This window comes from Siniperca chuatsi, linkage group LG19 (genome assembly GCF_020085105.1).
Source record: "Siniperca chuatsi isolate FFG_IHB_CAS linkage group LG19, ASM2008510v1, whole genome shotgun sequence".
NCBI classification, from domain to species: Eukaryota; Metazoa; Chordata; class Actinopteri; order Centrarchiformes; family Sinipercidae; genus Siniperca; species Siniperca chuatsi.
This window is the reverse complement of record NC_058060.1, coordinates 25,069,340-25,079,597: the sequence shown is the minus strand read 5'-3', so window position 1 is coordinate 25,079,597 and position 10,258 is coordinate 25,069,340. Positions and strand designations below refer to the sequence as shown.

General features: G+C 45.0%; 1 protein-coding gene across 5 annotated transcripts in view; it reads left to right on the top strand.

The window, feature by feature from the left end:
• The window catches only part of LOC122866462 (protein NLRC3-like), an 876,731-nt gene that overhangs the window by 646,419 nt on the left and 220,054 nt on the right, over positions 1 to 10,258 (top strand). The gene's annotated exons all lie outside the window — the stretch shown is intronic.

Genomic DNA, 10,258 nt, shown 5'->3' with positions numbered 1-10,258 from the left:
TAATACACTATAAAACAGGTCAGAAATAAATTAAGTACCAGGTGGGTATAAGTATAAAATAAAATAAGTGTGAAGTACAAAGTGGGTTTACCGGTTGATGATGATAATACAGTATAATAATACAATGTAATAATATAAGTAATAAGCAGTGGTGCATGAACTGTCGAGTTAAGTGCAGCTTATTGAGATTATTATGAGACGGTGGATATTGCACAGCTGTAATGGAGGTATGAATAATAAACAGGAAAAACTAGAATATTGCACAATTATGTCAAGTATTGCAGAGATGTTAATGATCGGTGTCCAGTTTAGTGACTTCGGGTCATACAGACTGACACTTAGAGGGAGGAGTTAAAGAGTCTGATGGCCACAGGCAGGAATGACTTCCTGTGGCGCTCTGTGGTGCATTGTGGGGGGATGAGTCTTCCGCTGAAGGTGCTCCTTTGTTTGACCAGCACGTCATGGAGCGGGTGGGAGACGCTGTCCAAGATGGCGTGTAGTTTACCCAGCATCCTCCTCTCTGACACCACCGCCAGAGAGTCCAGCTCCACCCCCACAATGTCACCGGCCTTACGGATCAGTTTGTTGAGCCTGTTTGCGTCCGCTACCCTCAACCTACTGCCCTCAGCCTGCTGCCCTCAACCTACTGCCCTCAGCCTGCTGCCCTCAGCCCGCTGCCCTCAGCCCGCTGCCCTCATCCTGCTGCCCTCATCCTGCTGCCCTCAGCCTGCTGCCCTCAGCCTGCTGCCCTCAACCCGCTGCCCCAGCCTGCTGCCCTCAGCCTGCTGCCCTCAACCCGCTGCCCTCAACCCGCTGCCCTCAGCCCGCTGCCCTCAAGCTGCTGCCCTCAACCTGCTGCCCTCAGCCCGCTGCCCTCAACCCGCTGCCCTCAGCCCGCTGCCCTCAGCCTGCTGCCCCAGCATGCAACAGCATACAGGACAGCACTGGCCACCACAGACTCATAGAACATCTTCAGCATTGTCCGGCAGATGTTGAAGGGCCTCAGCCTCCTCAGGAAACAGAGGCGGCTCTGGCCCTTCCTGTAAACAGCTTGAAATGTTAAGACTGAACTTTAACACACCACATAATACACATGACAGTACCTTTTGAAAGCTCAAAACACACATGATTTGTGTATATGAAATACAATGTACAGAAAGATATATATGAAAATATGTCCAGCAATGTGTATAAATATATATATTTTAAAGTCTGCTCACACCTCGTGTCTCTCACTACGCTTGTCCTTAAAAGTTCTTCAATGTCTTGAATTCAGTTTTAAAAGTCATTAAATTATTATGAGTCCTAAATTTGAATACATGACATTTGAACATAAAAATTTTAATAGATCCTATTTTTCTTTTCAGTTGTCTTCAGCAGCTAAATCTGAAGTTTGACAGCCCATAAAATCCATCGGTGTTGACCTCTGATGTAACGCCCTCGACACTTCGCTGCCGCACCTGTCTCCTTTAGATCAACCTGTTTCGTCCTGTCGTACTGCGTCGTCGGTCCAAAATGAGCCTTTAAAAGCATTAAATCTCCAATATCTGCAAATCAAATTCCATCTAAAATATTCGCTGGCCACTAAAAAAAAAACGGCTGAAAATAGATAAATAGCAACGTTTGAAAATAGAAACAATGACAAAAAGTTTTCATCACTGAATAAAAACTTGACGATAAAGTGAAACAAATCACCTCGTTACCGTTTTAAACGTATTTAGTCTTATTGAACATCCTGCGTGCATCTGTGGGATCACGCATTTTATGCAGTTTCAGCGGATTCAGCTGCTCCACCTGTTCGCTAACATGAACACTTTGGCTGCTTATTATTTAACTGGGCAGGTAAAAACAGTTTTAGGCAGGTTGTGATAATTCGGGGAACTTTTTGTACCATTCAGATGTTTTCTACCAACAAAAACTTCAGCTAGATGATAAATTATTATTAGAAATCGGCCCCTCCTGTCCTCCAGGTGGCATGGTTGAAGCTGACGGGGCTCCGAGTTGCACCGATGACAGTTTTTTGCTGGTCCAGTTGTTATTCTGTGATGCGAGACTTGTGAAAGACGTCCATCTGGTCATGTGAGTGAAAACTTTCGACGCTTTATTACTGTAACTGCGGTAGCTTAATGCTAATGCTAATCACTGAAAACTACAAGAAACTTCAGCAGAAGTGAAATTTACCAGAGGGACAGCTGCTCACTGACGTCCAACATTTTACAATAAATCTGATCGATGGCCACACAAAGTCCTCGTCTCCCTCCTCACATCCCACACACACTCCTGCAGAAGTGTCACACACACACACACACACACACACACACACACACACACACACACGGGCGTCCAAATGCCACCCTGTCAGGTTTTCTGTGCCAGTGTTGAGGCATTAAATGGCTTCTGCCTGTCACTCCAGTCAGCCATGCAATGAATTCTGGGAGCTCTCGCGTTGTGAGTTTTTACACACACACACACTCATTTGAATACAGCTCGTTAGAAAATACACTCCTACTCTCTCACACACACACACACACACAGTGCATAATAACCAGACAGCGCTCTGTCAGTGTGCTGAGACGATATGCCGGCTTAAGCTGCTACGATCATACACTGGCATACTGGAACTTCACACACACACACACACACACACACACACACACACACACACAGTTACAGGCAAAGGCCACTCTGCCAATCATGCAGCGGGAGGCTGTCTGCCTTCGATGGCTCTGCTCGTCACTCTGGTCGAGTTAAACCTGAGCTCTGACAGTTTGAGGCCATGCTTACAGTTTGGACACACGCACAGTAAACACACACTCGAATATTTAATCGCTGGGACTGTTTCAGATTCCAGATGCTTAAGAAGAAGAAGTATCAATGACACAATGGACAAATACAAGTAAAAGTTGCTCATTTTTCGCATTAAAAAACAAAAACTACAAAGCTATAACAAATCAAAGTTTGTTTGCCTGTTAAAAGTATTTTACAAAGTGGCTCTTCAGGGTGGAGCTGAAAGCTTTTAGGTGATTTAATAACAATAATGATCGTTGCGTTCACACAGCTGGTTTGGAGAAGGAAGAAGTGGCCTTAGCGTTACTACAACACTGTGTTAAAATATGAATGAAAAGTAGTAGTTTCGCAGTGGGTGTCAGACTGTGCCATAAATCCTGGAGCTGGACCCTCTGGCAGGTGACAAGTAAAAGTCCTGAATCTACGACGACGGCTTTCAGGAGTTCACCTGGAACTCCCAAACCGCAAGTAAGTCTGTTCCCACCTGCCAGACGAGCGTAACGCCAGTTAAAACTTCACCCAGCCCGGCAGAGCAACAGACTCGCGTGCTTGAAGCGTTTGTCGTAGGTTTGCGGCGATGCCAGAGGCTTCGGAGCGGACGAGAGGACGGCCGGTTCAGGAACAGTGACGGTCTGTATGCGGATGCACATCACGCTCTCCGTGCCCCTCCCCTCAGCCAATCACGGCGCGATAAATGAGCTGCCATCCGTTTCCACTATACTACCTCGCACACGCATACATTCTGCTCTTACGTGCATGTATCATATATTTACATTGTCTGCACGTGCATGAGAGCAAATGTATGCGATAAAATAAATGAATGAGAGTGAAAATGTGTGTAAGAAGGAAAATAAATTAATGTGAGAGTGAAATGTTTGCAAGAGGGCGGCTCCTCATATAACACAGACTATTCCTTTAAAGGGATTTTCTTTTACTATCCTCTGTTGTTTAAACACAAAACAGTTTTAAAAGGTAAATAAGGAAAAAATCTGTTATGCGGTGCAGTTTAAAAGGACCCAAATGCAGAAGACCAGGAAGCGGTAAGTGGATGAGGTAGCAGGATGACTTCAGTATTGATGTGGCGATGTAGCTCACAGGCAGGTAACAGACAGGCAGATACAGGTCCAGGTAATGGAAAACGGGTTACAGGCTGGCAGTGGTCGAAACCAGGAAATAAGTCCAACAAGGCCAAACAAATCCAACAGGGAGCAGGCAGAGTTCAAAGTCCAGAATCCAGACACGGTCCAAGGGAGACAAAGAATAATTCTGACAGAACTAAATACCCTAAGGCAGGTGAGACAGCGAGACGCAGGTGCAATCAATCAAGGAAGGGCCAACAATCAAAACTCGAGGGAACGCAAACAAAGACAGGAAGTAAAACCACAAGACACACAAGGAGAGGAGAATACTACAAAATAAAACAGGAAACAGGACAAAACCTCAAACTATGACAAAATGTGTATCTGACGGTGATTTTATTCTTTATATATATATATACATACACATATATAATCAATCCTACTGACTTTACTATCAATCAATAAGTATTGGTAGTATTGATACCTTATCGATCTAGTAGAGGGAGGGATTTTGTGTATTACAGTGTGTGTTTGTGTAGTCGTGAGAGATCAGCAACTCATTATGTGATGAAGGCGTTCTGGTTTGTGTGTGTTTGTTGTTTACTCTGTGTGTGTGTGTGTGTGTGTGTGTGTGTGTGTGTGTGTGTGTGTGTGTGTGTGTGTGTGTGATTATAAAACTACCTCTATATGAAGTAATGGCAGTGAAAGATGTTTTGAAGTATTAGTTTTAAAGTAGTTGAACCGTAAGCAGGCTCTTCAGTGAAACGTTGAACATGCGGTTTTTATGTGCAGCAGACCGACTCGTCCGTCCTTCAGACGTCACTCTGGGACGAAGTGGTAGATTACTTTAAAGACACCTCCTGACGCCCACACACACACACACACACACACACACACACACACACACTGCTTCATCTCACACAGTCACATTCACACATATATTTCTCTGTCGCGTCTCTCACAGTCTCAGGTGGAGGTCCTGGGAGGTTTGCCCTCCAGTGTGTCTGGTCAGAATTGATTGGATCTCGTGCAGAGGCACAATGTGACCTCCGCTGCAGACTTCATGCGCCCGACTGTGTCCAGATTCTCTCTCCGGGCGATGTCTCCAACACTGTATCGGACATCGCTCATTCACACGGCTGATTTCAGGGGAGACACAAGGTGTTTCTGTTTTTAAGGCGCATTCGGGAATGTTTTTAGGGAAATTCAAGGGTGTCTCTGGGAGATCTGAGGATGTTTCATGGTCATTTAAAAATGTTTAAGGGAGATTTTAGGATCTTTCTGATATATTTAAGTGTGTTTCGGGGTGATTTGAGGATGTTGCAGCTGTTCCTGGGAGATTCAGGAATGTTTCATGGATATTTAAGAATATTTAAGGAAGATTTGAGGATCTTTCTGATATATTTAAGGATATTTTAGGGAAATTCAAGGGTGTTTCAGGGTGATTCAAGGATGTTGCAGCTGTTCCTGGGAGATTCAGGGAGATTCAATGATTTTCTTTCAGATGATTCGAGGAGATTCAAGGGTATTTGAGTGATGTTTCAGGTGATTCAGGGAGATTCAAGGACTATTGAAGGACCACTTAAAACTGAAGAATTGATTTTCTGAATCAGGCATTATTTAGTATTTACAAACTCGTTTAAATAAAAGTTTGGGAGCCGAGGAGCCGCAGGCCTCCAGCTGCTGAGGATCTGATCTCCTGAGATTCAGATGGCTTTTCGAGACTTTGTGAATTTGTGAAATGCGGATCCGGTGAAGCAGTCAGACGCACCAGATGTTAGACTAGTTTGTGAGTCTGGAGAGATCTTTTTAAGTTCACCTGCACCGGTTCAAGGAAGTGAAACTCAGATGGGTTCTGTGCTGCTGACTTGGACTTTTTAAAGGGTAGAAAAACAGGATATTTGATTGGCTGCATGAACTCCGGCCTCTACGGTCCCACGCCCGGTAAGAATGAATGGATTTCTTATGTTTCTGTTCTGTCGACTTCCCCCAGTGCATGTTGGGATTTGTTCTGTTTGCCTTGACTCATGAAGGAGTTTCTGACTGACTGACTGCCGAGTGGCTGACTGAATAAACAGAAGTCAGAGACACCAGCCGAAAGAGGGAAGTGTCCAGCCGTGACATGTCACACACTGTTCTTAGTTACAGCAACATTTGCCTTCAACATTTACATCCCAGTGAAAGAAACAACACACACACACACACACACACACACACACACAGTACATGCGTTGTGCGAAGAGCAGGAGAACAGCTCGAACTTTTACTTTGAGTTATAAGAGTATCCAGCGGCCCACAGCTGAGCTGGTTTTATACAGGCAGGAATAATAAAAAAACCCCACAGCTGCAGAGTTTCAGATGAATAAGAACAGACTCCTGAATCCAGATCAGCCTCATCCAGTCTGTGAGCTTCATATTACAAATCACTCGTTTCTGCTTCGAGGATGTTTCGGATCTGTTCATTCTCTCGTTTTGCAAGGAAGCAAACTCTTCGTTTAAATACGTCACTGCCACACAGTTGTGTATTTGCAGATAGAAATTATGTTTATATTCATTTGTTACCCTAACTGCGTTGTGTTAGGAAACTAAGATCATGTTTTTCTGCGTTTTGTCGCACACAGAGGTCGTACGGGAGGGGGATCCGTCTGGTTAGGTTTAGGTAACTAAAGCTTTTTGGTTAAATGTTAATCCAGTAAAGACTTTTACTATATTAAACCTAAAATATTGACTTTTTCTTGGCTCTGAGCAGTTGCCAGCAGAGACGAGAGGAAACACAAAAGAAGTTACTGGTCGCAGCCAAGAAATTGTCCGGCATAAAACCCCCATAAACCAGCAAATTGTCATTTTTCACTTTGGCTTTTCTACGGATTAAACAAACGAGATGTAACGTGTTGATCAGGGCGCTTTAGAGGAGCTGGTAGGTGGATTTTGTTACCTTTGGACTGAGCCAGGCTAGCTGTTTCTCCCTTTATGCTAAGCTAAGCTAACCGGCTGCTGGCTGTGGCTTCATATTGATCGTACAAACATGAGAGTGGAATCAATCCTCTCATCTTAAGTCTCAAAATGTCGAACTGTTCCTTTAACTAACTGTGTTGCAGCACCAAAATGAAGGATGGCATCTGGACGATTTGGTAAATTATTAAAAGTTCTTGGTTTAATGAGCCCTTGTTACACCTGTACAGTACAGATGTGTGTGTGTGTCATTAATTGGGGCTGTGTTGCATCGTCATGTCCAGCCAATCAGAGCCAGACAGCCTCAAACAGCCAGAGGACCAGAACTGGCGGAGGGGCAAGCGACCTGCAGACACACACACACACACACACAATCTGTTCTTTGGTGACGTTACTTCCTGTTTTAAAGCCCGAAGCGTCCTGATCTCCGACTCGTCTGCTCCTCCCTGCAGCTGCAGATGTGAAGCGTCATCTGTGAATGAATCAGCTGTTCGCTGCTTCTCACAGCGAACAAACCACCGTCTTGTGTCGTGTTCTGATCTTATAGCCTCTTAATTTCGCTGTAAGTACGCTGACAGGAAGACAGCTTTAACATCTGACGGGGAGAAGTCTTTGTGTGTTTCTCAAATCCTCATTTTAGACTCCTCGTCACTCCGTCTTCCTCTCAGTTCTCCAGCTGTTGCGATGACACGCAACACACTCACGGCTCGCTCCACATCTGTCAAAGATATAAATATCGTGTCTGTGGAAATACGTACGCCTGCAGGAAGACACTGTCATCCAGACAGAAGGAGTGTTTTAACTCACCTGAAAAACCTCCGTTGAACATTTTCAACGCAACATTATCCGGCAGGGTTCTGCGTCGGCCAATCAAATACATGCGAGCACACGTTCCTGACGGATTTTCTGTTTGCCTCACGATCATCTCAACGAACTTTCCAGAGTAGTAAAATCCTGTCTCAGAGTATTATTGTATATTTTCACATCTGATAAAGCTTCAAATTCATGGACTTCCTGGATCGTAGTTCGTCGTCTCACCTGTACCTGAAACAGTGCGGCTGTTTTGTAAAAAAAAAAATAATCCCACTCTGTCCCTGCACATGTTGACTTCTCTGCTTTGACTGCTTTTCTGTGTGATTGACCCACCAGGTGTGTGCTACAGGCATCAGTTTGGAGACCGAAGACCCCACAGCAGCGCTTCATCGAGCATCGCAAACTGCGCCCAAACTTCAGTCAGTTTTCAACCTTGTTTGTCCGTGACCTTTCTGTGCGATGACGCATGGCCGTGAGGTAACGAAAAGCTTGTTCTGTGAGTTCCCAGAACCGTTCAGTAAGATGCTAAAACCACGTGTGATCTCGACAGGAAGGAGCGTCAGCAGTCACTCGGGGTTACCTGAGACAGAACAGACAGATAAGCGACAGCGCTCCTTGGTAGCGTAATCCTACGCCACGCCTTGCATCTGCGTCGGAGGGCGGTAACATCAGTATGTTAGCATTCTGACGTTACCATTAGAAGTGTCACCTGGCCACAGGTTGTCAGTCTCAAGAGGGCGGGGCTTACCTAATACGAGCCGGCCTGAGGGCAGATGCCAGAGAAAGGAGAGGGAAGTATTTGGGTTCAGTCCATTTGTTAACCTAAATGAACTGGAGCTCAGTGCGCAGTCCGTAAAACGAGAAGAGGACCTGAGCGGGGCCGGCCGACCGCGCTGTCGAGCGGACCGCACAGCGGGAGCGACGGCGGGAAGTTAGTCGAGCTCACCAGAATTACGATAAGGCCCGCATCCTTTTGTTGTTGAGGGGCGACTGAAGGCATTCCTCGTATGTATGGCCTGTTGACAGAAGCATGTAAGTGTGTTAACACGTCTACGCGACGTTAACGGACACAGCACTACAACATGTTAGCCTAAAATGGCCACCATACCCTTTTTGATGACCGTTCCTGTATTTGTAAAGATGGACCCACTGCGGGTTTGTGCAGAGCTGAAGACGGAATAACTGAGTTATAAAAAGCAGTTTAGTATTTCTGTCAGAACGATCGTCTCTCTTGATCTTTCTGCACAGGACTGGCTGAACTTGTTATTCAGTCCCGTCACATTCAGTTCAGCAAATATGGAGGTAAAATAAATTGTTAGAGACGACGGAAACACAGTCTGCATTAAACATTTCCACGTGCGGAGTTTTGGGACTCGGGACATTTGTCTGTTATCCGGAGAGCTCAGTCGGTTTTTAGCAGCAGGTTTTTGTTGTTTATATTTGCAGAAACAAATGATGTGAGGGGGAATGACAGAAGAACAAAAAGATATCCAGTCTGCAGACTGAGAGCAAAGAGCATCAGATATCTGTACGTCCATCTTTGTTTTATTTTCAGTTTTCCTCTATTTTTCCTTACTTTAATGTTTGTCTTTTCTCATCTTGTAGTTTTCTTTTTTCTCCTGTCCTTTCACCCGTCATCTCTCTTTCATTCAGACTAGTTATTCGCTGACATCTTATCTCTTCTTCTGTCTTGCAGCGGTCCCGTTCTCTTTCTTTCTTCGTCTCGCTCGTTCCTCGTCTCTCAGGTCTCCTCCGTCTCTCGCGTTGTTTGCAGTGGAATGAATTGTCGGCAGTTTCAGTCACGATGAATATGAAGCAAACCCGATGCCCCCACTGTGTGTGTGTGTGTGTGTGTGTGTGTGTGTGTGTGTGGTAAGGTTTTGACTTGATCTTTGCAAATCCACTAAATGCATGCATCCACACACCCACACCACGTCTCCAGCGTCTGCTTGTGTGAGTGTGGAAACAATGTGTTTAATGTGTCTGGAACGAGACAGTGTGTGGACTAAAAGAGTCAGACACGGAGCAACGGAGGCTGAGATTTACTGGAGCACGATACCATTTTTGTCCCGTAGCATAACGAGAATCTAATAAAACACCGACTAGAAGAAAAGATGTTCATTAATTCCACCATTTTTGTCCCGTAGGAGAAATGCGGTTTGCTGTCAGACTTTAAAACAATAAAACAAGGAAATGGAAATGAAATAAATAAAACACATGATACTGCAAATATGAAGCGCAATAAAAGCTCTTAATTACTACAGTAATGAACTTTCTCATAAAATCTCTCAGAAATACACTTACAGCCTCTTCAAAAAGTACTTTTATGCTTTTATCAGTTGTTCACTTTTGGCCACTTATCCAGGTCCAGGTCTTGGTTGCAGCAGGTTTAGCAAGGTAGCGCATATTCCTTCTCCTCAGTCACGTCCTCCGGCCTCTCCTGGGGGATCCAGAGGCGTTCACAGGCCAAATGGGATAAGTAATCCCTCCAGCATGTTCTTGGTCATGCCCAGGAAAGCTCTAACAGGAGGCATCCGGGACTCATCTTGATCAGATGCTGAATCCTTTAAAAACATGAAAGAGCAGTGCTTCTACTTCGCCACGCCTTCTGGGTGTCTGAGCTCCTC